Source organism: Mus musculus, chromosome 3, assembly GCF_000001635.26.
Source record: "Mus musculus strain C57BL/6J chromosome 3, GRCm38.p6 C57BL/6J".
Lineage (NCBI taxonomy): Eukaryota > Metazoa > Chordata > Mammalia > Rodentia > Muridae > Mus > Mus musculus.
This window is the reverse complement of record NC_000069.6, coordinates 122,290,998-122,318,226: the sequence shown is the minus strand read 5'-3', so window position 1 is coordinate 122,318,226 and position 27,229 is coordinate 122,290,998. Positions and strand designations below refer to the sequence as shown.

The 27,229-nt window shown below is 48.5% G+C and overlaps 2 non-coding genes and 1 further gene across 2 annotated transcripts; 2 read left to right on the top strand and 1 right to left on the bottom strand.

Annotated features, from left to right (window-relative positions):
• Positions 1-13,044: 13,044 nt before the first annotated feature.
• Gm40190 lies at positions 13,045-25,221 on the bottom strand.
• On the top strand, positions 24,524-24,642 carry Mir760 (microRNA 760). Its single transcript, NR_030439.1, has one exon. It is a non-coding gene; the product is annotated as a microRNA 760 (primary transcript).
• On the top strand, positions 25,195-25,279 carry n-TRtct2. Its single transcript is given in 2 exon segments — positions 25,195-25,231; positions 25,244-25,279. It is a non-coding gene; the product is annotated as a tRNA-Arg (tRNA).
• Positions 25,280-27,229: the final 1,950 nt, after the last annotated feature.

The window sequence follows — 27,229 nt, the reverse complement described above, 5'->3', positions numbered from 1 at the left end:
CACATACACTGGCAGATTTATTGAGAATGTTCAGAGAAGCATGATACAAAATTGAAACAGAAACAGAAAAATCTTGCATATGTACAGTGAGGGAGAGAGAACAAGATTGAAATAATTACCGTGAGATATTATACAGTTATAAAAATGAATGAATTTATGCTGAGACATTAGCAGGGCATGGTGGTGTGTGTGTGGAATTCTAGCAGTCAGGAAAAGCGGAGACAAGGAACCCATAAGTTCAAGGTCATCGTTACCTATGCAGGTGATGATGTTTGAGGCCAGCGTGGCATACATAGGAACTTTTCTCAAAAACAAATGAGAGAAGAGGAAGAAAGAGAGAATGTCATGTAAAATTTTAAATAATATATTATTAGAGGAACATACATCTATGGTGTAGGGTAAACTACATTCCCCTAAAGTGACTGAGATAATATTTCTGGCCTATTTCTCTTCTAGAACCTTACCGTAGTTCTCCCATCAAGGAGTGGCGGCGGCGGCGTTCTTTCCTGACAGCCACGTGGGGTCTTTGTGATTGTTTCTACTACTAATCCTACGTGTTTCTGAGACCAAGTCACAACAGCCAGTGTGACCTTGTTTTCTCTCTTGTCTTGCTCATACTTGGAATTCACTCACCACAGTGTGAGGAAGCCCAGGCTACATGAGGAGGCCCACATAGAGCACAAGTGCCCAGGGCCTAAACCCAGAGCCAGCCAGCCAGCCAGCCAGCCAGCCAGCAGTGAGTCATTTGAGAACTGGATCCAACCATAGCTGAGCTGCTCTGGCAATGATGTATTGTTATCTGTACAGAATCTTGCCCCAATTACAGAGTAGTGAGGCAAAGAAAAAAATATTGTGATTTTTTTACACCATTAACTCCATAAACAATATGCATCCGAGATAGATAGTAGACGCCCTAGTGAACATTGAGGGGTAAGAAGCAGAGCTCAGAAGCAGGGTCACAAGTTAGGGAAGAGATGGAATAGGATGGATTCGAGTCAGAGAGAAACTACCTAACATAGACTGGGTAGTCCACAAAATGACAGGACCTCCTCTGACATTTAAGAGCAATTAAACCATGGTCCGAAGCTGAAAGGAAATAGTTCTATGAATATTAAAGAGCTGGTGAAAATTCTGGTTTCCAGAGGGCAACGGCGTCCCGAGGAGAAGCACAATCCACCCGCTAGGCTTTCAGTGCAGCCCCGGTGCTCTGCCGGGCTAGAGAAGGCAGCTCTACTGCCTAGCTAACGCTGTCGGTTGTTTAATCAGCACTCTACGGTTATCTGCTGACATTTGAGAAACGGTGAAAAACCCTTGAAGGGACAAAGTGAGCATTGTGGCTCTGAGCTGCTAGGGACACTCAGGACTGGCTCTGAGCGGTGGTGGTGTGAACACCAGACACTTATCCTGCAGGGCAAGTGCTCTGTGCACGCTCACCTCCAGGAGAGACTGGTGCTGGGAAACCCCGCTTGCCGGTGGTGCCACCCCCCCCCCCTGCAGTTGGCCGTGCCTCCGCAGTGGGAATCCCAAGGCACTGGATCTGGCAGTGACAGCAAATCCCAGGTCTTCAGGAGACCTGTGCTCCACCCCAGGAACTTCTAACAGGACCAGCGTGGGAAGAGTTGGAATGGAGCAGCTGGACCGTTCTGGAACTTTAGCACATCATTTGTCCCTGTTCTTCAGATGAGCAGTGTGCCGTCGGTACCCTTTAAACAGAAAGTGTCTACACGGTGGTCTTTTCCAAAGAAAAAGCAGATAGAAAGGAAGAGAGAGAGAGAGAGAGAGAGAGAGAGGGAGGGAGAGAGAGAGAGAGAGCACAAAAGCCAAATATCGCTCTTATTATTTTCCACGGTAGGACGGGAAGCTATTCTTTCTAAATCAGGGCTGGTTGGGGGCTGTGGCAAACAGAGAACTTCTGGATGGGATCACCCATGCACACCTCATCTCCAGTCTACAGATGATCCGAGGAGACCTCACTAATGTATCCAGTCTTCTGATACAGAAGTCGCAAACCCACAATCTTTAAATAGTGTGTCAGCTAAACAATCATGTACATGAGCCACCTCTGGATACGTAGAAAGAACGATAGCTACATCCTAGGGCTGCAAAGTGAATACATTGAAATACGATCTACAATAATTAATTTGTGAATATATACATAGTGAAAAATCTATAAACATGATACAAAATAAGTCTAGTGAAAACCAGTGCTCCCAAGGATGGGTGAAATAGTATCTTCCATCCCTTGTGCTACGTTTAAAACTTCACGACAAAACACCTTCTAGGGGCTGGTGAGATGGCTCAGTGGGTAAGAGCACCCGACTGCTCTTCTGAAGGTCCGAAGTTCAAATCCCAGCAACCACATGGTGGCTCACAACCACCCGTAATGAGATCTGATGCCCTCTTCTGGTGTATCTGAAGACAACTACAGTGTACTTACATATAATAAATAAATAAATCTTTAAAAAAAAAAAAAAAAAAAAACACCTTCTATCAGGTGATGGGGGCTGCTTCTCCTCCCCTTGAACCCGAATGGGATTTTATCATTTCCCAAAGCCACGGCTTTAGGAAATGGTGCTAAATCCCCTCTGCACATGGGCTGTAAATAAGTCACAGGGCTCTACCTTGTTCCTGTATTCCCGTGGCACAGAAGTGAGCTGGCTTCCCGGTAGTAGGAAGACAGCAGGAAGCAAATGGGTTGCTAGATTAGTAAATGGTGTCTTATTTCAGAACGTGGCATTAACTAACACAAGTAATCGGAGCAAAAACACTTAAAATCTGCCTCAGAACAGGAATAAGAGTGGCAAAGCATGGGGCATTAGCATGTTATGCTAATTCGTCATTAAGAGGTCTTTGCTAGTTATATCACTTTATACTATTTGCATATATTAACAACTGCTTCATTAATGGGGCACTTAATTCCACAGTAAGGAGAATTAAGATTAGAATATACTTGTTGCAGGATAAAATATGAAATGTAAAATAGCAGAATTAAAATGAAGTGGGAATTATACGTTATCTCTAGGTCCTTGGATAACATATTCTTTTACAGATGTATATATGTATATGTGTATATGTGTGTATATATATATATGTATATGTAATCTTCAACAGCAATACTTCTGTAATCAAAATAATTCTGGAATATTAGCCCCTTATGTTTCTCTAAGGACATAGGCAAAGTATTGCATATAGTTAAGGTAGTTGTTATGCCTACCCCTCCCCAGAGCGTACACCCCTCCAAGTCAGATCACCCAGAAGTCAGTGTGAGGAAACCTTAGGCTTCCTGCATAGCTTCAAAACTCTGTCTAAAATCCTCATCTCCCTTCAACATCAGCCTCTCTGGTCAGCAGCTATGAATGTCAATCACCACGACAGACACCTGAGAGAAAGCCTTTCTGAGGAGGATGCATCCATTGGCCTTGTGGTTTCAGAGAGCCCGGGCCCGTAGACAGCTTCTCTGAGACAATGGTGAGACGGACCCTCGTGGCTAAAGGATGCCGCTGAGGAACACTGTTGGACAGAAGGCAGGAAGAGAGAGACAGAGATGGGATTAGGTAAGTGGCATTGTCTCTCCAGGGTGTGACCTCCACGACCTTTTCCTCCAGCTAGCTCCACCTCCCAATAACGTCATTATATTATGAACCCACAAGGGGATTGACTGAGCCACTGTTTAGGTCAGAGCCCTGAAGAGCCAATCACTACTCTTTTTAACATGGGGTCTCACTATATAGCTGAGGCTATGACTCACATTTGCTTAACATATGGGAGGCCCTAGTTTGATTCCCTGTCACGTATACATATGTATGTGTATGTGTATATGTATAGGGATTATCTTTCCAAACTTGAATATCCCACACCTCCTTTGGTGGTATCAGAGGACAGGAGTCTTTAAGAAAACAAGGAACTCTTTGTAGAGCTCAGCTCCCTCTTAGCTACAGTGCTTAACCACTCTTCTTTCCATGACTCACGGACAGGACAGTCCCTTTCCTCCGGCCCTTATCTCACTGGAGCCTAGGGCCTGGATCTCCTATCTCGTTTCCCCTCCCCCTGGCCAGCTTTCGCAGCTCTACCAGGTCTTTTGAAGGTGCTGCCTCTGGTCACGTCTCCTTTAGTCTCACTCTGTCCCAGCAATAGCAGCCTCCCTGCCTCACCCCCTGCCTTTCTTCTCATTATTTCCCTAGAGAACTCAGAGGAGGAGCTTGGACCAGCTGGGCTTCGCTTGTGCATTCCGCTCCTCTCTCAAGGAACTTCCTCTATCCCATGCCCTCCTGATCTCAGTTTGAGTTCATTCATCCATGATGTTGTCCGGTCCAAAGAACCACTGTGCACCCCAAAGTAGCCCCAGTTTCCCTTGGATCTCTTAGAATACTTTTTAAAAAAAGATTTATTGATTTTATGTATAAGAGTACACTGTAGCTGTCTTCGGACACACCAGAAGAGGGCATCAGATCCCACTACAGATGGTTGTGAGCCACCATGTGGTTGCTGGGAATTGAACTCAGGACCTCTGGAAGAGCAGTCAGTGCTCTTAACTGCTGAGCCAGCCCTCCAGCCCTCCGGCCCTCCAACCCCTCTTAAAATACTTTTTCATGTGCAGTTTTAGCCATGGTGGAAAGACCTACAGATGGCCAGGATGGTCGTGTCCTATGCCATTGCAACTGTGTGTGGTCCAATCGGGTGGCTTGTTAGAGATGTAAGTACTTGACTTGCATATCCCAAGCCTGTGTGAACCAGAATCCTGTAGGTGGGAGAGGTCACCCTTAGGCTCTGCCTCCTCTCCAGTATACCTTGGGCTCTCCCTATCCTGGGTCCTCTCTAGTAGCTTCTCCTCACGGCATCATTTTCCTGTTAATATTTGACTATGTACATCACCCATGCTCAGATCCTAGGAGCCGGATGTTCTGGAAGGACTAACCCAGAAAGCAGTAAGTAGCGGCTTTACCCACGCTAAGGAATGCTTCTGTTCTCTGCTGCACAGACCTTGGAGCGCTCCCTCTGTCCCATTCCCTTGCTCCAGATTGCTTTTTTTGGGCAAGGTCCCTGCTCTCCTGCCAAGTACAGGCGTGTGTTGCATTCACAAACATGTGCAGTGAAGGTCGCCTGCTTGTCTGGTGGTTCAGATAAGCTTTGCACACAGGTGCCCTGGCCAGCCCAGGGCAAAGGTCAGTGCTCTGCAGAGGGCCAAAGCCACACTTTCCTAAGAGGCCCCTCTGTACTCCCTAACCCACTGAGGGAACTTTAGACCTCAAATCAGGTAGGAAGGCTCTTCCGGAATAAGATGTGCATGTGTGTGTCTTTTATTTGGATATAAGTTTGAAGTTACGGAAAAGTCGTAAGTACAGCATGTGGAATTCCCATCCACTCTACCTAGGTTCACATTTTACCTACATCTGTTTCTATTATGACTTTTATTCTTGGGTGGGGGTGGGAAGGTATCATTCAAAAACAGGTTAAGGACATTATGCCCATTTCCCCCTAAATTATTTTGAGAGAAACATGTCAAAACACAGCACAGTTAACAACTTTGAAAAGCATAATATTGACACAATTTATCTAACCCACAGTCCAAATTAAGATGCTATCAACCACCTTAATATTTCTTATGTCTATGGCTTTTTCCCACCCAAGGACCCATTCAAATCATTCATTCGTTTGTTCACTCGTTCGTTCATTCATTATATCTAGTTGTTCCATCTCTTTAATCTTCATAAACATGGAACTGCTATTTTTTAATTCTTTGACCCTTGCTATTTTTGAAGGCTATCAGATGGTTGCTTAGTAGACTGATCTTTTACCTGGTATTTCAGGATTCAGTTTAGGTAAGCATTCTCTGAGAGGAAAAAAATCACCAAGGTAGCATTTTATCTGGTGAGAAAGCTCCTGCCTGCCCTCTGAACCAATACTAGCAGAGTTACCATTGCTCTCTACAAAGACTGCAAACAACCACTTTGTGGAGGGTGCCCTCTGCTGGCCATTTCTAGCACTGCAGCTGTAAACTTCCAACAACAACCCTGGACACAGGGTTGCGTGACCCTGGGAATTATTCCTCCTTATTAACTTTGATTCCCTCACTGATAGAATGGGGGACATCGGTGTCTTCTCTGCTTCTCTTACAAATTGCAAGGTGGTTGAGTGTGAAAGAGATTTACAAAGATGGTCAGGTGTCTCATATTCAAGCTTACGTTCTTGCTGGCTCCTATGACTTTTCTATAGGCTCAGATTAATGGTCCCTAGAGTGCCAAACCTGCTCTTCGTGATTCCCACTCACTACCTGAAAACCCTCCAATGGTGTTGGGCTCTATGGACATCATGATAAGCGCCATATCCCTGCTGAAGAATCCATGGACACAGGTCAAGGACATAGTGAACTGGCTTTCAGTGTGTCTGTCCGAGCAGGACCACTGCTGGCCTGTGTACCAGCCACTATAGCCTGTGTTCACTGGGGTCACAGCCCTTGCTCTTCCCAGGTGGTAAGAGCAAAGGCACAAACCCTCTGACACCCACCAAACATATCCTCTCAATAGGAATTGTCCCCAGCGTTTTCAATGGCACTGTAGGAATCTGTTTACAAGATGAGTAAAAATTCTCTTTATCCCGACTTTAGGTTTTTTGTCCATATTTTCTTCGCCCCCTTCTCAGAAGCCTAGGTCTCTGTCCACACAAGTTCTCCTTGGTGCCTTTCTTCCCTACTTTATTTTTTATTTTATTTTATTTGGGTTTCGAGACAGGGTTTCTCTGTGTAGCCCTGGCTGTCCTGGAACTCACTTTATAGACCAGGCTGGCTTCGAACTTAGAAATCCGCCTGCCTCTGCCTCCCGAGTGCTGGGATTAAAGGCGTGCGCCACCACGACCGGCTTTTTTCTTCCATACTTTTTTTTTGTTGTTGTTGTTTTTTGTTTTTTGTTTTTCGAGACAGGGTTTCTCTGTATAGCTCTGGCTGTCCTGGAACTCACTTTGTAGACCAGGCTGGCCTCGAACTCAGAGATCCACCTGCCTCTGCCTCTGCCTCCCGAGTGCTGGGATTAAAGGCGTGCGCCACCACACCCGGCATACTTTTAATAACTATTTATGGAACACTCGCTATGCTCCAGGCACTGCGTTGGGCTATATATGTGCTTACCCCCTTATCCCCTCCCCCCGCCCCGTGCCTCCTGAGGGGAAGGCGGGGATGGGGGTGGGGTGGGGGTGGTCCTGCTGTGCTTCTCAGGCATTCTTACCTCCTCCCAGGAGGCCCAGAGCCGCCTCCTCCTCCTCCTCCTCCTCCTCCTCCTCCTCCTCCTCCTCCTCCTCCTCCTCCTCCTCCTCGCTGTTTATTTCCTGCTCTCTTAGGACACGAGAGAGATTTATCCAGGGAGCTCCGAGAAGTAGAAATCAGTAGATTTAAGAAAGAGTGAATCTACTTCTCAACACAGACATAACCGCCTATAGAAGGGGGTGGTGTCTGTTTTTCATCTCAATTTTACCTCCAAAACAGAAGCATCTAGAGTAGTGATCTTGACCTATTTTTCCCCCCTAGGGGTCCTTCATGTTTTAGGGACCTTGGCATTCTCAAGACCTTGCGGAAGCACATGGACTTAGTGACGTGAGATGTTCACGGGGTCTTAACACACCGTGGGAAGTCAGTGGGAAGTGTGGAATATCTGTAAGCCTCACCCTGTAACTTTGGAGCCATGGGAGGATGCGAGAGGGCAGCTTGGCTGGGTGGGAAAGTAGCCTGGGCAGCAGACTGGCAAGGACTACACAGCAACCAGACGGAAGCCACTCCTCATCCACCTGTGGGATTCCAAGGTCAGGTTCAGGCTGCCTCCAAGGTATCCTCTGAGAAAATGAAACAGGATTTGACAGGGTGGGGAGATACCTAGGGGCCCCACACTCTCAGAGAAGGGGGTTGGAGGGACTCTTTGTGAAGGGGGCTGAGAAGGGAGGCAGTGTTCCGGGATCTAAATAAATTAATATATTAATTAATTTTTTAAAATCCAAGAAGTATAGTTATGAAAAAAAAATTTTTTTTTTTTGGCTCTTGAAAGTATTTTACTTCAGATTGAAAAATGAACAGCTTGCGCACTGCTCATTCCAGATACACAGTATTCACGAATACAATGCTGGTCATCTGGGGAAATGTATACACACCCCAATTCTCCTTCATGCTGAAAAAATCAAATTTTAATAAAAGAAAAGTAGGGGAAAACCACTGTTTCTCAAAAACTAAGTGGATGCAGAACACGGCAGGTTGTCCTTTTAAGGAAGCGTTGAACGGCCATTTTGGTTTGTTGGTGATGTTGGAGGTTGACATGGTTTCTCTTACACACTAAGAAAGCAGTGTACACTGAGTGACCCCTCTTGGCCCTGGCAGCTATTTGGGAAAGTATAGGAGAACATTCCATGAGAGTAAGGACTGTGTTGTCTTAGTCCCTCCTGTGAACCCAGAATCTAGTGTCCTATCTGGCCCTAGACTATCTAGCAGACACTTGTATTAGTCACAATGGACACACGCCATGATCTCGTTTCTTCTATTATGGTGGCATAAGGTCCCTGAGAAGCTGAGAGAATACTTTTGTGTATTTTCCCAGTAGTTTCCCCCAGGTAATAGTTTAAAATTATGTTGTAGTTTCTAGCTTTACTTTCATGAGTGAGTGATTCATAAAGCCATTTGGAAATGAAAACTGGGTCAGCAGGCAATTGCTGGTCACACTGAAGGCGGTTCAGCTATGGCCCAAGCTCAAGACAGTCATCATGGTACCAAGATCTCGAGGAATCCAACAAAAACAAAGACAGAATCAAGCACCCCAACTATCTAAGCTGTAATTATAAAAACAGGTACCAACCTGTATTTTACCAAAGTTCTGAAATTGCCTTCAGGTGAGCAAACAGAAGAAACCAAAAGTATGAAGAGCCATAGACAAAAGAGACACTCACAAGAACAGAACTAGCTTGTCTGTCTTGAGCATCCCAGGGCGGCGCCTTCCTGAATTGCTCCACAGCCATCCCCTCTCCCTGGTCCCTGCATATCCGGCTAAAGCAGCAGGTGTGCCAACAGGAACCCCTGCCGCTGCTTTGTGGTATCCACCCGCGGCTTCCTGCATAGGTTCTGTGAGGCTGACTTTGCCTGCATGTGAGTGGGCATGGTGACTGTCACTACCCTCTGATGCTAGAGGCTCTTGATGTGAGGCCTCTCTCATTCTCCCTCCCTCCTTTCTTCCCTCCCTCCTCTTTCCCTCTCTTCCCCTCTCTCTCCCTCCTTTTTCCCCCTTCCCTCAGTTATTTTACAGATAAAGCCAGGGAGATTGAGAGGAGAGGAGTCTGAAATCAGGCTGCCTCTGCAGTCGGCTCCATGAGGGCTCGGGTCTTCCCTAGCGATAGTTGGAATCTTCTTCCTCTTCCTTTTTCCTTCTCTACCTGACTCTTGGGTACTGCCTATGCCTAGTTCAAGACAGACACCCTTCAATACACACTACAGACTTTCTTCCTCCTGCTCTTCAAAGTCCTTTACTATTTCGCTCTGCTCCGATCCTCAGCCATCTTCCATCCTCCATCCTCCCATCCTCCATCCTCATCCTCCAATCTTCCAATCTCATCCTCCCATCCTCCATCCTCATCCTCCATCCTCATCCTCCCATCCTCCATCCTCATCCTCCCATCCTCCCATCCTCCATCCCCCATCCTCATCCTCCCATCCTCCATCCTCATCCTCCATCCTCCATCCTTCAATCCTCCCATCCTCCATCCTCCCATCCTCCATCCTCCATCCTCCCATCCTCCATCCTCTCATCCTCCATCCTCCCATCCTCCATCCTCATCCTCCCATCCTCCATCCTCCCATCCTCCATCCTCCCATCCTCCATCCTCATCCTCCCATCCTCCATCCTCCCATCCTCCCATCCTCCCATCCTCCCCCCTCCCATCCTCCCATCCTCCCAAGCCCAGGCGCCTGTTCACAGCATCTTGCCCTCCCACACCCAGCCAGGCCTAGGCTTTCTCCCAAGTTTACCTCCCCTTCCCCCTCCCTGTTTTCACACATACACTCTGCACTCACTCTTCCCAAATCTCCAATCCTCCTGGCTCTGCCATGCCCAGGGAAACCTCCATATTTCCCAGCCAGCTTCTGAGTCCACTCAGGCTGCAGCAACTGCCTGTTTTGAACGATGCAGATACACGGGTGTAGGGAGCTCTTGCATCATCCCATCTCTCAGAAACCCTAGTCCTTTTCTCCTGTCTTTTGTTTCCTTCTCTCAAGGATTAGAAATAACCACTTGAGAAAAGCTAAGACCCTCAGACATAATCTGTATCGCAGAACAAGCCTTTGCAGTGTTTAGAGCAGAGCCAATGCTGATGCTGTGACCCTTGAACCCAGCTCCCCATGTTGTAATGACCCCCAACCATCAGATTATTGTCACTGCTATTTCATATGTGTCATTTTGCTACTGTTTATGTATTGTAATGTAATTATCTGTGTTTTCCAATGGACTTAGGTGACCCCTGAGAAACAGTCATTCAACCTGCCTCCCTTCAACCCCACCCTCCGTACCCTCACCACCCACTCGCCCCAACCCCCAGCCCCCGGCCTCAAGGGGGTCGCGACCCACAGGTTGAGAATGACTGGTATACAGACTCTACTGATGCAGCTGACAAGTTAGTTCTTTGAAACTTTTTATCCCAACCCAGAACATCCTCATACAAATGACTCTCAAGAGGCTACAGGAAAACTCAGAGCCAGAAATTTCTGCAGAAATACATTTTCCCCCTATACTGCCCAATCTTGCCATCGGATGAGGGATTTTCCACAGCAAGCAGTTCTTCAGGCCTCAGCTTGGTTTCCTACAATTTAACTTGGTTCTGACACAGAACTCACAGGTTAGGGGCTCACAACACTACCCACAGGTTAGGGGCCCTGCCTCACAATACTGCCCCCCAACTGCACATCCTAAGCAATTCAAAATTTGGCTTACTCATTCTAAACTGGGGTTTCCCGAATTCCCTTCCTCTGGCTCCATAATGTGCTAAACTGGCCCTCAGGGCTCAGGGAAACACTTGCCTTACAACCACTGGTTTATGATAGAGAACACAGCTAATGAGTGGTCAAGTGAAAGAGAAGATAGGGCACCTGTGCCATCCTGGGCAGACATCCTCCTGGGCACACATCCTTCTGGGCACACAGCCTCCCGGACACACACCCTCCTGGGCACACAGCCTCCTGGGCACACACCCTCCTGGGCACACAGCCTCCCGGACACACACCCTCCTGGGCACACACCCTCCTGGACACACACACTCCTGGGCACACACACTCCTGGGCACACAGCCTCCTAGATACATACCCTCCTGGGCACACACCCTCCTAGATACACACCCTCCTGGGCACACACCCTCCTGGGCACACAGCCTCCTGGGCACACACCCTCCTGGGCACACAGCCTCCTGGGCACACAGCCTCCTGGGTACATACCCTCCTGGGCACACAGCCTCCTGGGTACATACCCTCCCGGACACACATCCTCCTGGGTACACACCCTCCTGGGCACATAGCCTCCTGGGCACACAGCCTCCTGGGTACATACCCTCCTGGGCACATACCCTTCTGGGCACACAGCCTCCTGAGCACACAGCCTCCTGGGTACATACCCTTCTGGGCACACAGCCTCCTGGGTACATACCCTCCTGGGCACATAGCCTCCTGGGTACATACCCTCCCGGACACACATCCTCCCGGACACACATCCTCCTGGGCACACACCCTCCTGGGCACATAACCTCCTGGGCACACAGCCTCCTGGGTACATACCCTCCTGTGCACACAGCCTCCTGGGCACACACCCTCCCGGGCACACAGCCTCCTGGGCACCCAGGCCCATTATTACAGAATTTTGCGGTAGTTGTGTGATGCAGGATGGTTGGATGTTCCCGAGTTCAGTCTTAGTGAACTCAGTCTCTAGTCCCGCCTAAGAGAGTGGGGGATGGGACTGCAAGCTGTAAACTGCTAGTTCTGTGATTGGCTCTTCTAGTGACCACCATAAAGTGCATCTAGTCCTCCCTTCTCCAGTCAAGGTACCTACCTCATTAGCACACAAAAAGTCACACTTAGCTCTCTACAGATCCCAAGGGTCTTGGTGTCAGATACCAGAGGGACTGAGTAGGACAATAAAAGAAGCACTAACACTGATAGTGCCCAAACCTACAAGAATCATAGTAACTCTGGAGACCAAAAGGTGTGTTTGTTAAGTTACAAGTCCCCTGCAGATAACTGAACCCTGTGATCATTTCCTTCCTGGGGTTTTCCTCCTACACCGAAGAGTTTTGATTGAGACTTCCCTAGACATTTTGCTAACCTGGAATCCTTTAAGGTTCAGAGATGAGAGTCTTGGTATATCCTGCAAGGACCAAAACCTCCTTGATTTTATCTAGGTGACCAGGAAGGGGCCTGGAGAAAGGGGAGCATGGCCAGGCACCTTTAATTTCTTTTTAGAGACAACCCTTAGATACGGGCGGTGGCCAAGGAGGTTTCTGAAACCTCTACAGTATACATCACGCAGCCTGTGTACCCTGAAGAACAGCACCCTAAAGGATGCAGAGGAAACTGGGGTGTGCACAATGGCAGAGTAGTTGCTTAGCATCCTTGAGGGTTTGGGTTAAGCCCCCAACACTGAAAAGGAAGACAAAAGTTAGAGGTGGGGGGGGTGGCTATCTTTCAATACATAGATCCTGGGGTGGTGAAGTGTGAGGATTATTTGCAAAGTGTTCAAAGGTTTTCAGAACCTCCTGGCATTCGGCTGCTCCGGGCATGTGTCAACAAACGCCCCTCTGTGAGGATGCTAATCATATCCAGAGCTACGTAAGAGCTGGCATGTACTGAGCAGTCTTGACGTGCTGACAATTGTGCTGAGCTCGCTACATACGCTCTAGCCCTCGCAATGATCTCATAGCAGGAACAAATAGAAGTAAAGCATCAGAGTACATGGGCATGGAAGTGAAAGATGTGGCAACGCAACCCATCCCATCATATACGAAAACGACCAAAACAGCGACAAAAACACAATAAAGTAAGCCCTGTTATCATTAATAAACTTGCGTTTACTCTTTTACAGAAGAATCAATTGCTTTGCTGATAGAATTTAAAATTTTGGCCTGAGATCACCTAGCTCAGAGCATCAGAGCTGGAGTTTCCCCCATGGGGTGCATGTCTGGCTGTGTGTCTAACCTCCTGTGCACACAGGAGGCAGCCACAGACTGTGTGGGAAGGGCTTGAAACAGTGAGAGCAGATGAAGCCGTCTGGGGCAATAAGACATCAATGGTCAAAGACTCAGAGCTTCAGAGAACAGAGGGCTCAGGTCCGTGCCGTGTGGTGGTTGGAGCTCACAGTTGTGTGTAGCTGACAAAGCTCTTGCTGCAGGCAGCGACCTGATGTTTGATGTCTATTACAAGGTGAGGTTTCTGTCCTGAAAGAGGAAGTGGCCTATGAGAGACACAGGTGATAACCTATCAAAAACCTTTCACCCTTGACTTCCTGGGCAACAGAACTTTTTTGGTTATTTGGTTTTTTTCAAGACAAGGTTTCTCTGTATAGCCTTGGCTGTCCTGGAATCCACCCGCTCTGTAGACCAGGCTGGCCTGAACTCACAGAGGTCCCCTGCCTCTGCATCCCAGGTGCTGGTATTAAAGGTATGCTCCACTTACGTAGGCCATTTGGTTTGGTTTGGTTTGGTTTTGGTTTTGGTTTTTTTTGTTATGGTTTTTCTAGGCAGGGTTTCTCTGTATAGCTCTGGCTGTCCTGGAACTCACTCTGTAGACCAGGCTGGCCTCAAACTCAGAAATCCACCTGCCTCTGCCTCCCAAGTGCTGGGATTAAAGGCATATGCCACCACGCCCAGCCTTTCGTTTTATTTAAAACAGGAAATCTACACTGTGCTTGGGCCTTGCTTCTCTGAGGCAGCCACCAAGTACCTGTTCCCTTGCCAGTGATTTTGGAAGACATTAGCAGGTACAGTTGTTACTAAAATCCTTTCTCTGGGAAAAAAACAAACAACGTCTACCCCTCCTCCCACTGACAAACCAAGTACAAGTCCACCTAAGTTTCACCTGGAGAAACGTCTGAGTTCATCGGGCTTACAGAACAACAGGTAAGGAGACACAGGCAGAGGTAACCTTAAAGTAGCCACTCAGGAAGGCCAACAGGAATGATGTAACCCGTGGCTGCAGACCCCCCCCCAACCCTTCCCCACCTATATCCTCTCACCCCTCCCCCACAGCCATATGCATTGGGAGAAGTGGCTGGATATTCAAGTTGAGGGTCCTATGTCCTCTGCCCCCTTTCTTCTTTAAGGGAAGTTGGGAACAAATTTCCTAAAGATGGTGGCTGTTTGGATCAGCGGCTAGTACTATACATAGTCATAAGGGCCATTTGCTGAGTCTGTGGATAAGGGTCTCATTCCTGTTGCAAATTCATGGCGACAAAGCACCCCACCTCCTCCTAGGCCCTGTGATATCTGGATACAGTAGCTACCCTGCTAACTCAGACAGAGTCCTCCTAGGAATGCCAGAGCCAGAAGCAGGAAGGACTTGGGCTCCTGGCAATGGACTCACCCATCGCCTCCTGCGGGTCATTGTCCCAAGTTACTTTTCATGTGAGATGGCAAGTCTTCACAGTGGTGGCAACTGTCTGAGCCTTCTGTTTCTTGAGACTCAAATGCATTTCAACTGACTTATCCAAACTCCTTTTAGGCAGGGAGTTCCGGGATTGACGTTAGCCTGTTCTAAAGGTTATTCCACAGAGAGAAGATAAAACAAGAGAAGCTGCCAAAAGGAGTAAAGTTAGGAGGAGTTCTGGGTGGACACTTCCTTTCCCTTCACCCTGATGGGATCGGTGTCTGGGAAACAGGGGCAAGAACGCACACAGCAGCGGTGTGTGAGCCCTGCATAGTCCTCTCACGAAAAGTCCTGACTGTGCTTCGGCTCCGTCCTTTGCCATCAGAGCTGAGCAGACCTGGTTCCAAGAAGCTTTGATCTGATTGGAGGGGGTGGGGGGGTTGGAGGGGGAGCGGGGCAAGGAGGAGAAACAAGCAGTGTATTGAAAATGAATAAAAAGTATCCCATTGCTGCTGTCCATCCTTTCTCCTTAAAGGGTAACCTAGGCTTCAGTGTGGCAAGGATGGCTGCGAGGCTGAGCTCAGACCCAGCACTTATGCCAGTCTAGGTTTGACCACCAGCGCCATTTACTTTTGAAAAATCTCAGGAGTAATGTTTGCTTAGCATGTAAGTGAACCTGGGTTTGACCTCCAGTCCTGCTCAACACTGTAGTAAATACATACATACATACATACATACATACATACATACATACACCAGAGAGGTCAAGGATTTTGTCTTGTCTGCTCTATTTCTAGTAAACATGCAGGAAATGTTTGTTGAATGAACAAATACACCGTGCACCATCACTCCAGGTTTAGCCCAAGCACCCTACAAATCTTTACCCTCCCTCCTATATTTCAGCAGTGGTGACCTTGCCCTAGCCTTGTGGACTGTTTAGGGCACAGCCGGGACTCCCAAAGAACAAGCTCTGCAGATGGAGACTGTCTCTCCTGCCCTCCGCTAAGCTCCCTCTTGATGACATCTCTGAGGTGCCCTGTGACCCTCCTTCCCAAGCTCTTGATCTCTCACTTAACACTACATACATACATACATACATCATGCATGCATACATACATACATACATATATCATGCATGCATACATATATACATACATATATCATGCATGCACACATACATACATACATCATGCATGCATATATACATACATATATACATACATAATATATGCATGTATACATATATACATTCGTACATTCATGCATATATAATACATTCATACATACATACATACATATGTCACCCTCTCTCCCTTTATTCTCCCACATCCTCCTGGCACAGGCCCTCCTTTCTTCCAGATCTTCCCCACCTACACTGCTTCCTGGCTGTATTCCTCCCAGGCCTCTGTCACACTAGCCTCATTGTCTTCAGTCCTCACTTCTCAAATGACCCCACACCCATGTGTCCTCTGAAGCCCAAAGCATTTCCCAGGGTCCCTCCTCCTCCTGTTTTCTTCTGTTTCATCCAAAAAAAAAAAATGCACCCACTCCAGATTCAAACGTGTTTTCCCTGGCACTTTGTTCTGTGTGCCCAGGTAGCCTGGGGGGCATCCTCTTTCCACAGAAGAATTACCCAAAGCAACCCTCTATGCAAGGGCAGCTCTGTGAGCTTAACTGTGGGCTGCACACCCGGGTTTGCTTCAAGGTATTATCTTCATCTACTCCCTCCAGTCCATCAGAGCTCACAAACACCAAGATCCCTCTGGGGTCTAGCTAGCTCCTGCATGGAGTCTCTGGGAGATATGAATGTATGACATTGTTTCCATACACAATTGTTCCCCCACCAACCTCAGGACTACAGTTTCCCTTCCAGGGTTGTCATCCTTCGGTGAGCAACCTTAGCCAGTGACCCTGGCACCGGAGTCAGCCTGCAGTGCTTCGCTATGCCAGTCTGGCCCTGAGAATGTGGCCTATCCTACCATGCTTTGTTCCCAGGAACTACAGGGCTGCAGCTTCCCTTTGCAAAATCTCTCTCCTTCCTGCCAGAGCGGGTGAGCCCTGGAGGCTCCTCCCTGCCAGAGCAAAGCAGAACAGTTAACCATCAGGCCTTGTCTGGGGGGTACAGCTGAGTGGCAGAAAGCTTGCTGAGCAAGCGCAAAGCCCTGGTCTGACGTCAGCACTTCTCGTGTAAGAAGATGACACATCAAGTCTCTGCAGAGAGAAAACCAGGGCTCCCCCTGGCACATTTCTGGCATGAAAGTGAAAAGTTTGCAAGGTTCTGCTCCTCTGGCTCTGCATTCTCTGCCTAGCCCTCACCTTGAGAGTCAAGATGCCCCTTTCTTGGGCCTGAGCCCTGCCTTGGGCCCTTCTCCATGCCCAAACCCTTGGAGGCACTACCGCCCTGCTGACACTTTGTCAAACAGTTTCAGGCAGTGGGAGCAGGAGGTGGGAGTCATCTGACAGGCTTCCCTCGGGGCATGGCCTTGTTCTACCTTTCTGCTCAGCTAACCTGGCCTGTCTGTATCTGTGCCTATTTTGGGAACTAACAAGAGCCTCCTTTCTGCCCTTGGTGACCCACATGCTAGACCTGATCTGCTTCTCTGGCCACTGTTATAGTGGTAGTGATAATGGAGACAGGGATGAACAGAGAGACCAATTCCAGCTTAGGGCTCTATTCATCTTTTAAAAGAGAGTAAGAAGAAAACACTCTTTGCAACTGGTGAGATGTAGAAGAAGCCCAAGAAAGGGAAGTGAGTTTGGTAAAGGATGAAGGGAGGGGATGGAGGGAGGGCAAGAGAGAAAAGGAGAGAGGTGGGGATGAAGTCTCCTCTTTATAGAATGTCCTGTCTCCTTAAGGACTCTAAAGCCGAAGATTCTGGAAGTGTCTCATGAAAGGTATCCAGGGTAGGGGGTGACTGAGTATTGGAACGGGAAGAGAGGAAAGGACTAGCCAGTGCCCTGGGGCTGCCAAGTCCTGCTGCTCCTGGGTGCCTGTCTCACCCTTGCTAACAGAGCTCCCCAGGCCTCTGACCATTGCCCCCACTTTGACTGTTCTGCCTCGGCTGCTCTTTCTTCTTCTCTATACTTTGCTTTTTCCTATCCTGCCTTGATACCAGCGTGAATTTCTCCTGAGAGCTCCTGCCACCGTCCTTTCCCCAGCCGGGTGGCCAGGCCCCTTCCTCACAGGTGTATTCCACTACACACTTCTCTCCCCACAGTATTTCCACCCACATAGCCACCCAATCCTTCACTTATCATGTATCTGCTTGTGCGGGGGGCTGGGTGCTGATCTGAAAGTGAACGAGACGCTTGGATTCTCACGGTGTTGGGTAGTATACAGTCCAGTGGGGGAGAAAGACACTCACAAAGGACAAAGACCCTCAAGGCAGTAGGTATTTGGAGAAATCAAGATGCTATTATACAAATGCACAAGAAAGGGTGGGCACGTGGGACTGGAGACTGGAAGAAGTTTGGGACCCTCTCTCTCAGGAAGGAATGTTGAAGCTGAAGAGTAAAACAAGAGGCAACTAAGACCAGAAAGACAGGTAGGAGTGGTGGTATGTGCACATGAGTGTGTGTGTGTGTGTGTGTGTGTGTGTGTGTGTACATATTCGAATATGTGTATGTCTGCATGAGCATGCTTGATTGTGTGCATTCATGCTTATGTGTGTGTATGCTTGCACTTGTATGCACATGAGTATATGCATAAATATGCTTTGGGAGAGAAGCCAGTAGTCCCTGTTCAGGGTGGACATGTATGTGCCCAAAACCCCTGTAGGGAAAGAGACAGGAGAAACAAAGTGTGGCAGAGCAATGTCCCCAGTGAGAGAACGTGAACCAGAAGAGCGGGGAAGGAAGAGATTATGGGAACCAGGGAGGTCATGGCTGGGGTCAGCTCCAGAAAGATGGGCAACGCTTTATTCTTATACTGAACCCCACAAAATACCCAGCCTAAACAGGCACCTAGGGGTTATTTACTGAACAGGTAAAGAAGTAAAAACAGTTTAATAGAGAAAAATGTAAATAGGGTAAGGGGGTCTGATGAGTGGGATGAAATCACCGCTCCAAGTCACCAAGGTAGTTGTGCCACCCGAGAGCCATGCCACCCTTTACCTGGCAGCCAGGAGGTGCCATGTCTGTCTGCTTATCACAGGGACAGGTGTGCAATGAGGCATGTATGGCATGATTTGACTCGGTCATATTTACTAGGATAATTGTGTCTTTTATCTAAAGCAGGCCTCTCTGGAGGGGCGAGGAACCGATACCTCCTTCCAACCAGGTCCCCAGCCTCAGTGAACCCCAGATAATTACTATCCCGGAAAACCTAGAGAGGTACCCTGAGCCAGAACCCCTCAGCTGAGCAACAGAGATGATAGGATTTTATTGTTTTAAGCTGCCAAAGCCTGGAATAATGTGTGAATCAACAACAAATCACTATTATCAGACCTTGCAGGCATGTGAGTGTCAGCATCCCAGCTCCTCCTGACAACACCGAGAAACAGAAATGATTCTCTGTACCCAAGCAGGGTAACAGACGTCTGTAACCCCAGTATTTGAGAAGCTGAGACAGGAGCATAAAAAGCTCAAACCCAGTTTGGGCTATGTGGGGAAATCCGGGCCAGCCTTTACTACAGAGAAATCCTATCCCAAACAACCAGGGACAGGCAGGACGGCAGTGGACACAGGTGCGTGCTGAGCAAGCCTAATGAACTCAGTTTGATCCCCAGTGGGAGGGAGGGAGAATGAATGGAGTTTCTTCTCTCTCTTAAGTTGTGAAAAGAATTAATTTCTCAGTGTCATACGGCTGCCTCCAAACTCACCCACCCCATCATTCTGCCCCCTGATCCCCGCCCTCAGCCAGGCATGTCTGAGACATTCTCTTCCTCTTTTTTCACTCTTCAGAGACCAGCCAGGCTACCTCAACAGTAGTTGGTCTTAAATTTAATAATAAGGTTATGTGATCACAGGGTGGGGAATGGATGAGGTTTCGAAAACTACCCCTGCCTGCAAAAACCCAGTTCCTACATAACTTGCTAGGGCTTGGCGGAGACAAGGTAAAGCAGATGCCATTTGAAAGCTCTGGCACGTGGGGGCTGAGGGTGTAGCTTAGTTGGTAGAATGCTTGCCTAGCATGCACACAGCAATGGGTTCATCCTCACCACTACGTACCAGTGGGCTTGGTGGTGCAAGTGCAGGCCTGTAATACTAGCACTTGGAAGGTGGAGGCAGGAGGATCAAAAGTTCAAGATCATCGTGGGCTACACAGCCAGGTTAAGCCAGCACAGGGAACTGGTTCAAAAACAGACCAAGAAAAGATTCTTACAACGCAGTAGCAAATGAAGGAATTTTAAAAGTGATGTTATTTCTAGTTAGATTATGAAACCTAGCCAGGTGGTGGTGGGTGTGGTGCGTGCCTTTAATCCCTGCACTTGGGAGGAAGACATAGGTGCATCTCCGGGTTCAAGGTCAGCAAGGTCTACAGAGTGAAGAGGAGAGGGGAGGGGAGGGGAGGGGAGGGGAGGGGAGGGGAGGGGAGGGGAGGGGAGAGGAGAAGAGAAGAGAAGAGAAGAGAAGAGAAGAGAAGAGAAGAGAAGAGAAGAGAAGAGAAGAGAAGAGAAGAAAAAAGGAAAAGAAAGCAATGTGTTGACAAAAATTAAGACAAGGGCTTGCTGGGGTCAACTGTGGGGGTCCGCTGGGGTCATCTGTGGGGCTCTATGATAGAAATGTGGTAGGAAGAAACAGCTGAAGCCCCCAAAGAACAGACACTGTGGCTCTAGGATCTTCTTTAACCATCATCTCCAGGGCTGGGGTATGGTCATAACCTAGCTGAAGCTCCATGCTCAGTCTTGCCTGGATCATCCTGGCGCTGCTCTAAATCCTCTGTATCAGTACACTAACAATGTGCTGATAGGCTGAGATGAACATCATTAGTGATATGACTTCTCCTTCCTCAGCCTACAACCTCCCTCCAGTACAACGCAAAAGGCTACAATTACTCTAAGACATGGAGGGGCAACAAGGAGAATGATCAGATTAATTCTGAGATTTGGGAGTGGAATCTTGATACCTGCTTAATATGGATTTAGAGCTAGGAAGAGAAGCCCTAGTAAAATAATGAGTTTTAACACCTAACCCGGAAGCCATTTGCTGTGCTTCTCTGTGCTCTTTTGTCTGACCTTGCTAGTTTCCAATGCCCCTTCGGGAGAACAAGGAGAGTACTTGTCTCCATCAGTGGTCCAGAGGCAGTATATCATCGCCAATGAACTGTATTCCTGGAACAATTATTACTAATTGAAATCTTTTCCCAGGGACCAGTAAGGCACTCTGGCTTATCTGGGTACGATGCTTGTCTAGTATGAAAGATCTAGGTCAGTCTGGGCCTTTGTCCAACCTCTTGGCAGCAAAAATGGGGTATAACATCTCACTGGCCCTCTGACTACGCTACTCAGCTTCCCACTGCCTATTGCATCAGGCCGACAATCTGAATCAAGCCTGCTCCAGCTCCTCTGCCAAGCCTGGCCTGCACTCCTGTCTGCCCAGATTATCCTCCTAGCCTCCCCTCCCCCACCCCATACCTCCATGAGGATTCGTTCACCTCCATTTTTCTGCTCTGCTCTCTCCTCCCCGCCCCCTCTGATATCTGAATTACTTTAAAAGTGTGTGTGTGTGTGTGTGTGTGTGTGTGTGTGTGTGTGGTGTGGTGTCAGGGACTAGAAGACAACTTTCAGAAGTCAGTTTTCTCCTTCCAGCCTGCGGGTCTTGGGCACTGAACTTGGATCCGCAGGCTTGGCAGCAGGAGCAGGTACAAGCTAAGAGTTCTCGCTGGCTCAATGTCTACATTTCTTCACCTTTGAAATTTTTATTCTCTTTCCTTTAGTCACATCTTGATGCTTAGTATGGTTTAGTTACTTGCCTGGCTGAAACTCAGCACTTAAATATTTTAGGAAAAAAGTTCCAACTCTTAAATGTTGCTCCAGGTTTTCTCTGCCAAGACACTTGTCTTCAAAAGTCCTCTGGGGTGGTCTACACCCTTGTTTATGGCTGTAGTTGAACAACTGAAAACAATTAGCTGTTCAAACTTCGGGAAAACCTTGAATTTGAATTCCAGTGTTTTCAGGCAGAGGAGATAAGTGGTAGCAGGCTTGATACGCGCTGTGTAGGGCAGGGCAGGGAGACTGGGAGTTGCAACAAGCTTAACTGAGGCTGTGTCTGAACCCTGTTTCTCCAGGACCTGAGAGTTCTGGCTTTCTCGATTGACAGATGACTGCTAACAACAATATCAAAAGCCAGCTGTCACATTTACATTGTGCCAGCACTGAGGTAAATTCCTGCAAGCACTAGTCCTCACAGTACTGTGATGGTTTCTCAGACCAGGAAAAGAAGGCTCAGAATCAAGTCTTGAAAACAAGAGGCAGAGCCAAGACTTGAACATCAGTTCATGACCTCAAACTCCTACCACATATTATATAGTAGTCTGTGCTTATTATTTGGGGATTCAGGCTAAAAGATACTTTGCTCTCAGAGATACCCAATTACAATTTTCTACTTTTCATACATTACCTTATATATGAAATCTATATTTACATTATATTTATATTGCTTCATATCCATAGGCTACATACCTCTCAGGGAATGTGCAGTCCTTGATGATAAATTTATACTTTACCTCTCACAGTAGGCCTGTGCCATACCAAATATTCACCAATGGTACCCTCTAGAGTAAAGCAAAGCTAATAAAAGTTGCTAGCAACACAGCTCTTTAGAGATTCAGGAGAATGCAGACATGCATCCAAGGGCACCTAGAACAATGTAGCAACTTGGAGCTAATCCTGCCAGACAAACGCAGCCCCTAACGCTGTGTATTGGGTTTGAACACCCAAACAGGGTATTGTTGCTGAGTCACAGTTGTCTTGGGGGGTGGCAACTCTAGGGAAGAGCAGAGCCCTCTGTAGGAGGCGACTGTAGCCCATGCTCTGGCTCCCTCTGCTGACAGGGAGAGGTTGCTTTTTGTCCTAGCAGGAGTTCTTGGTTCAGATGTATAATTGCTGTCTATTCTATATTCCCAGTCAGCTCTTAGTTTATAACGGAGAGCAAAACCCCATTAAATTATTCTCTTCATATAGCAACCCAGTACACGTCCTCATTCTTTTTCTAGGATAATACACCTGCCCCTGGAAAAGAGACTCTATAAACCGCTTGTTGGCTGAGAAGCACCACGTTATCTGCCGTACATCCAGCCGTAGGACCTTGTCTTAAATGCTTCACACAAGCATGGTTCCCCCATAATCTCTGCTAATGCTGTCTCAGTCTTGCTGCTCATAGATGAGAATGTTTAGGTCTCAACCAGCGGAAGGCATGAACTATCTCCAACTCTTTAGTTCATTATGATTACCTGCACATCTCTCCTTAGCATATGCTTTATTGTTCCTTCCTTAGAACTTGGAGTATGAGTCACAATCGCTAAGCACGTCCACGACGCCGCAGAATTGGAGATTTTGCACCAACGCTTCCAGGTAAAATTTCTTTGTATTGTTTTCACAGCGAGCATTGAGTGTCTCTTTCCCTACGCGAGCCGTAAACAAGTATTAAGAACCACTGGAGCCCTTGAGATGTCACCAGCGAGTAACATATTGCAGCCTTCAGTAAAGATACTGTTTATAAAGAGCTGGTTTTAATGTATTGTTCTATTTCAAGGGGTATTGGCCATTTTAAGAGGCATAACAATGTTTAAGACCCTTGTTGTTAAGGAAAGTGCTCTTATGGAATGAAATAGGCCTGGCATCAGACAGAACTCTGTCACTGTAGAGGCAAGTCACCAGCAGTGTCATTTCATGCTCTTGGTGGGTATGCCAAGAACGCCAGGCCAATCACTTTCTTTGGGCCCTATTTCAGAGTTGTGTTTGCAAGGAGCAATTCTGAGATGAGGTAATGTCTCCCGACAGAACAAAGAACAGGCTTGCTTGCCGCTCACCATAAAACATAGTAGTTTCTGAGCTCAGCAATCCTCGCCTGTAATGAAAACCATTTTGTGTGCAAGCATGCATCTGGGGCCCATATGCCTTGTTCCTCAGAGAATCCGAGTTCAGGGAACTCATAAACATGCTGCCCCTCTGGCTACTGCTTTTGTCGTCAATAGTCCACACGTGTTCTGTCAATATCGATAAAGCCGTGAAAGATAATGTAATCAGCCTGCAAGGTAGAATAAAGTCTGACTCTTTATAGTTTGCCTCACTAGCTGGGGTACTCCTATGTGTGTGATTTAACTTACTGTAGCTGCGGTTTTCCCTTCGATAATGGGGACGCTGATACTTACCCCTTAATATAAAAATGCCCTTCCCCACTGAGAATTTCCTCTCCCCCTTTAGCGAACCGTGCGAGGCAAAGACCCTATCCTTTGATGGCCAATTCTGCCTGGCAGAGACCACCCGGTGGGCACAGACGGAAGCTGGTTTGGTGCAGAGGTGTCAGCGTCAGGTCGCACCACGCGAGTCCTAAGAAGGCGGGGTCGAGAGAGCCGCACGCTGATTGGAGCCGGAGCCTGGGCTTTTGTCTGGCAGCGGCCGTTGCCTAGCAACTGGGCTTTTATTATTTAGCTAGTTCTCTTCCCTCGGGCTTCGGGGTCGCCCTGATGGAGATGGGGAGGGGATTAGGGAACCGAAGACCCACTCCCTCCCACGCCGCCGCTCAGATTCGCGGCGACCCCGCCCTTCTGAGCAAAGAAATGCGGGGTCCAGCGCTGGCACCGGGCGGGTGGGGGATGTGGGGACCCCGCCATCACGCTCGGCCGCGCGCCCTGCAGCCGAGGCGCTCGCACCCGCGCGATCCCCACCCGCGCCGTCCGCCTCCAGAGGCCGCCCACTCGGACGCGCGTGGGGCGCGCGCGGGCATCGGCGGCTGCGCGGCTCGGCCGCTCCTCGGCGGCGGCGGCATAGTGGATAAAGCTCCCGGGAGGATGCCTCGGTGCGGGGCGCGTCGCCCCCCTCAGGCCACCAGAGCCCGGATACCTCAGAAATTCGGCTCTGGGTCTGTGGGGAGCGAAATGCAACCCAAACCCCGTTTCCCCGAAGCCCCGCGCAGATAAACACGCACAAGCACGCACACAGACGTCGCCTCGGCCCGCACTCGCAGCCGCAGGTCCAGGCGTCAGGGAAGAGCCCGGGGGCCCCGCGATGGGTCGCCGCCTTCGCCTCGTAGCCCCGGGCGCGGCCGCTCGCCCTCGCCTCTCGCAGGTGGCGACAGAAGTGCCCGGCGCGACGGCGCAACGGCCGGTCTGGGCCTGCAGCCTCGGCGGCCCGGGCCGGAGGGGAGCGGCCTCCGGACACCGGTAGGCGGGGTTGCGGGGCAGGCGGGGAGCCGGGGAGGGACAGGCGGAGTCGGCCACGGACGACTGGCTCCCGCTGCGCTTTCCCGACCCACGGCCCGCAGCCGCGGCCCTTGAGCTGAGCAGCGGCGGTTCCCGGGCGGCTGGGCGCTCGCCGGCCTCGCCGTTACCGTTGGAGGTGACCTAGGCGCGGCGGGTGGGCTCCGGCGACGGAGGCGGCCGCGATGGTGTCGGCCCGGGAGCAGGGCCGTTGCCTCTAGCTTAATACGGCAGATGCGCGGAACCTCCAACAGGTGGCTCCGTGGCGCAATGGATAGCGCATTGGACTTCTAGAGGCTGAAGGCATTCAAAGGTTCCGGGTTCGAGTCCCGGCGGAGTCGGAACATTTTTCTTTTGTCACCGAGGAAATTATCTTTGATTTCTGTCTTTTACTCCTTTTCTTTGTATTCTAAACGGCTTAATTCCCAGCACAGCCACACACCATTCCCGCTGCTCTCCGCAACCCTTACCTGGAGTTCCGGGAGCTTTCAGACCCCTTTAGCAGACCCGGACCGATCCCAGTCGAGAGAACAGGGAGGCAGTAGAGAATCCAGGTGCTCGACCTTGGCCTAAATGAGAGCTTGAGATAGGCCTGGGTCTCGAGTGACATTCCACGTCTGGAGCTTGACAGTGACTGCCAGCAGGGTCAAGAAAACAGGATGCGCAAGCTAGTCCGAAGGCATTAGAAGTACACCACCTCACCTCACCCCACCCCGCCTCCGGAATCTCGAGTGGATCTTGTTTTGTTTTTTTGTTTGTTTGTTTGTTTTGTTTTTTAAAAAAGGCAGATCTCTGTGGTCATTTCATGATTCCATTTCGGTGGATCTGGAATGGGGCCCAGAAATCTGCATTTCTGGGGTTGTCTGCTTTCTTCACGAAAGGAGACAGGTTGGAGTTGACAGGCTTTGCCTGCCAGCTAGAGGCAAGAGTTACTGTCTTGTCCCCTTCTGACAAGTGACAAAACTAGCTTTGCACAGAGTGAGCGTTTCACTTCACCAAGTGCCAGTATGCATAGTTTTTAAAAATTCACTGTACCGACAAAACCCCTAATTTATGCAAACCGTTAAAAAAATCAAAATTGTCGGTAAAAACACACTTTCACAGTATATTTCACCTCTTTCGGTTAATACAGGTGGAGCTGCACTGCTCGGTTGTGTCCCGCTGATGGAATAGCTAATACTTAGACCTTTAGACAGGCATTGTTCGCCCATTGCAGTCCTTGAGTGGACATCCTGTTCTTTGTGCACAAGTGTATCTTTACAATAGATTCCTAGGAAGTTGGACCGCCGGCTCCAGCCGGTTCCAGCGCTCCCAATCTCTGCCTGCTTTGATAAGGTTTGGCAGCTTCCCCTCATACACTCTGCTCACTTTATTCACCCCAGCAGTGTGGGAGAATGCCTGTTTCCCACAACCCCCATCCCCCGAAACATAAACACTTAATCGTAGTTTTCAACCCACTTCTTCATGCTCAGGGTAACTTGTACTTTGTTTTCTGTGATTTATCTGTCCTAGGATTGAGCTCATTTTCATATTGCGTTGCTCACACCCACGTAGGATGGTTCTAATAGGATGTTTGTATTAGTTTGTAGTTCTTTACCTAGGAGAGAAAACAGCCTTTGTTTTAATAAATTCTGTTTTCCAGTCTACTTGTGTGCTTATGAAACGTTTTCCTCCCACAGAAATTCACATACTGTAATTGACCAGTGTTGCTAGCTTCTAAGTGTGAAGGCCCCCAGAGTGTTAGTTCCCTTTTAATGGTTTTCTTTTTAAACCTTTGCCCCATCTGAAATATCTTTTGGAATGGGAGTTCTGTCCCAGAGTTGCTGGTGTTGAGCCTCTGTGTCCTCTGTACTAATTTGAAATGCCACCTTCATTGCTGTCTAAAGCCCAGTACACACTTCTCTTTCTGGATTTTCTAGTTTGCTGCATTGGTCTGAAATTTTTGTGTGCTAGTATACAGTCTAGAGGGGTCAAGTTATTTTTTTAATTTCCTTGCACAATCATGAATTATTCATTAATATAATAATAAAGTAGCTTGGTCACAAGCTACACATGCTGTGATTTATAAATTATGAATAAGTCCCCCTTGTTTGATAACATGGACTGTGGGAAACAAGCATTCTGACACATTGCTCGGGAGACTAGAGAGAGTATAGGCTCTAGTGAGGACGTTAGACATCTTTTTGTCTCCGCCAGACAAGATAATAAGTTCATTCTGACTCGAGGTTTCAGAGGTTCTGAAGAAGGAACTACAGCTTGTTGTCCAAAGAAAGGAGAGGCAAACTCTGGAC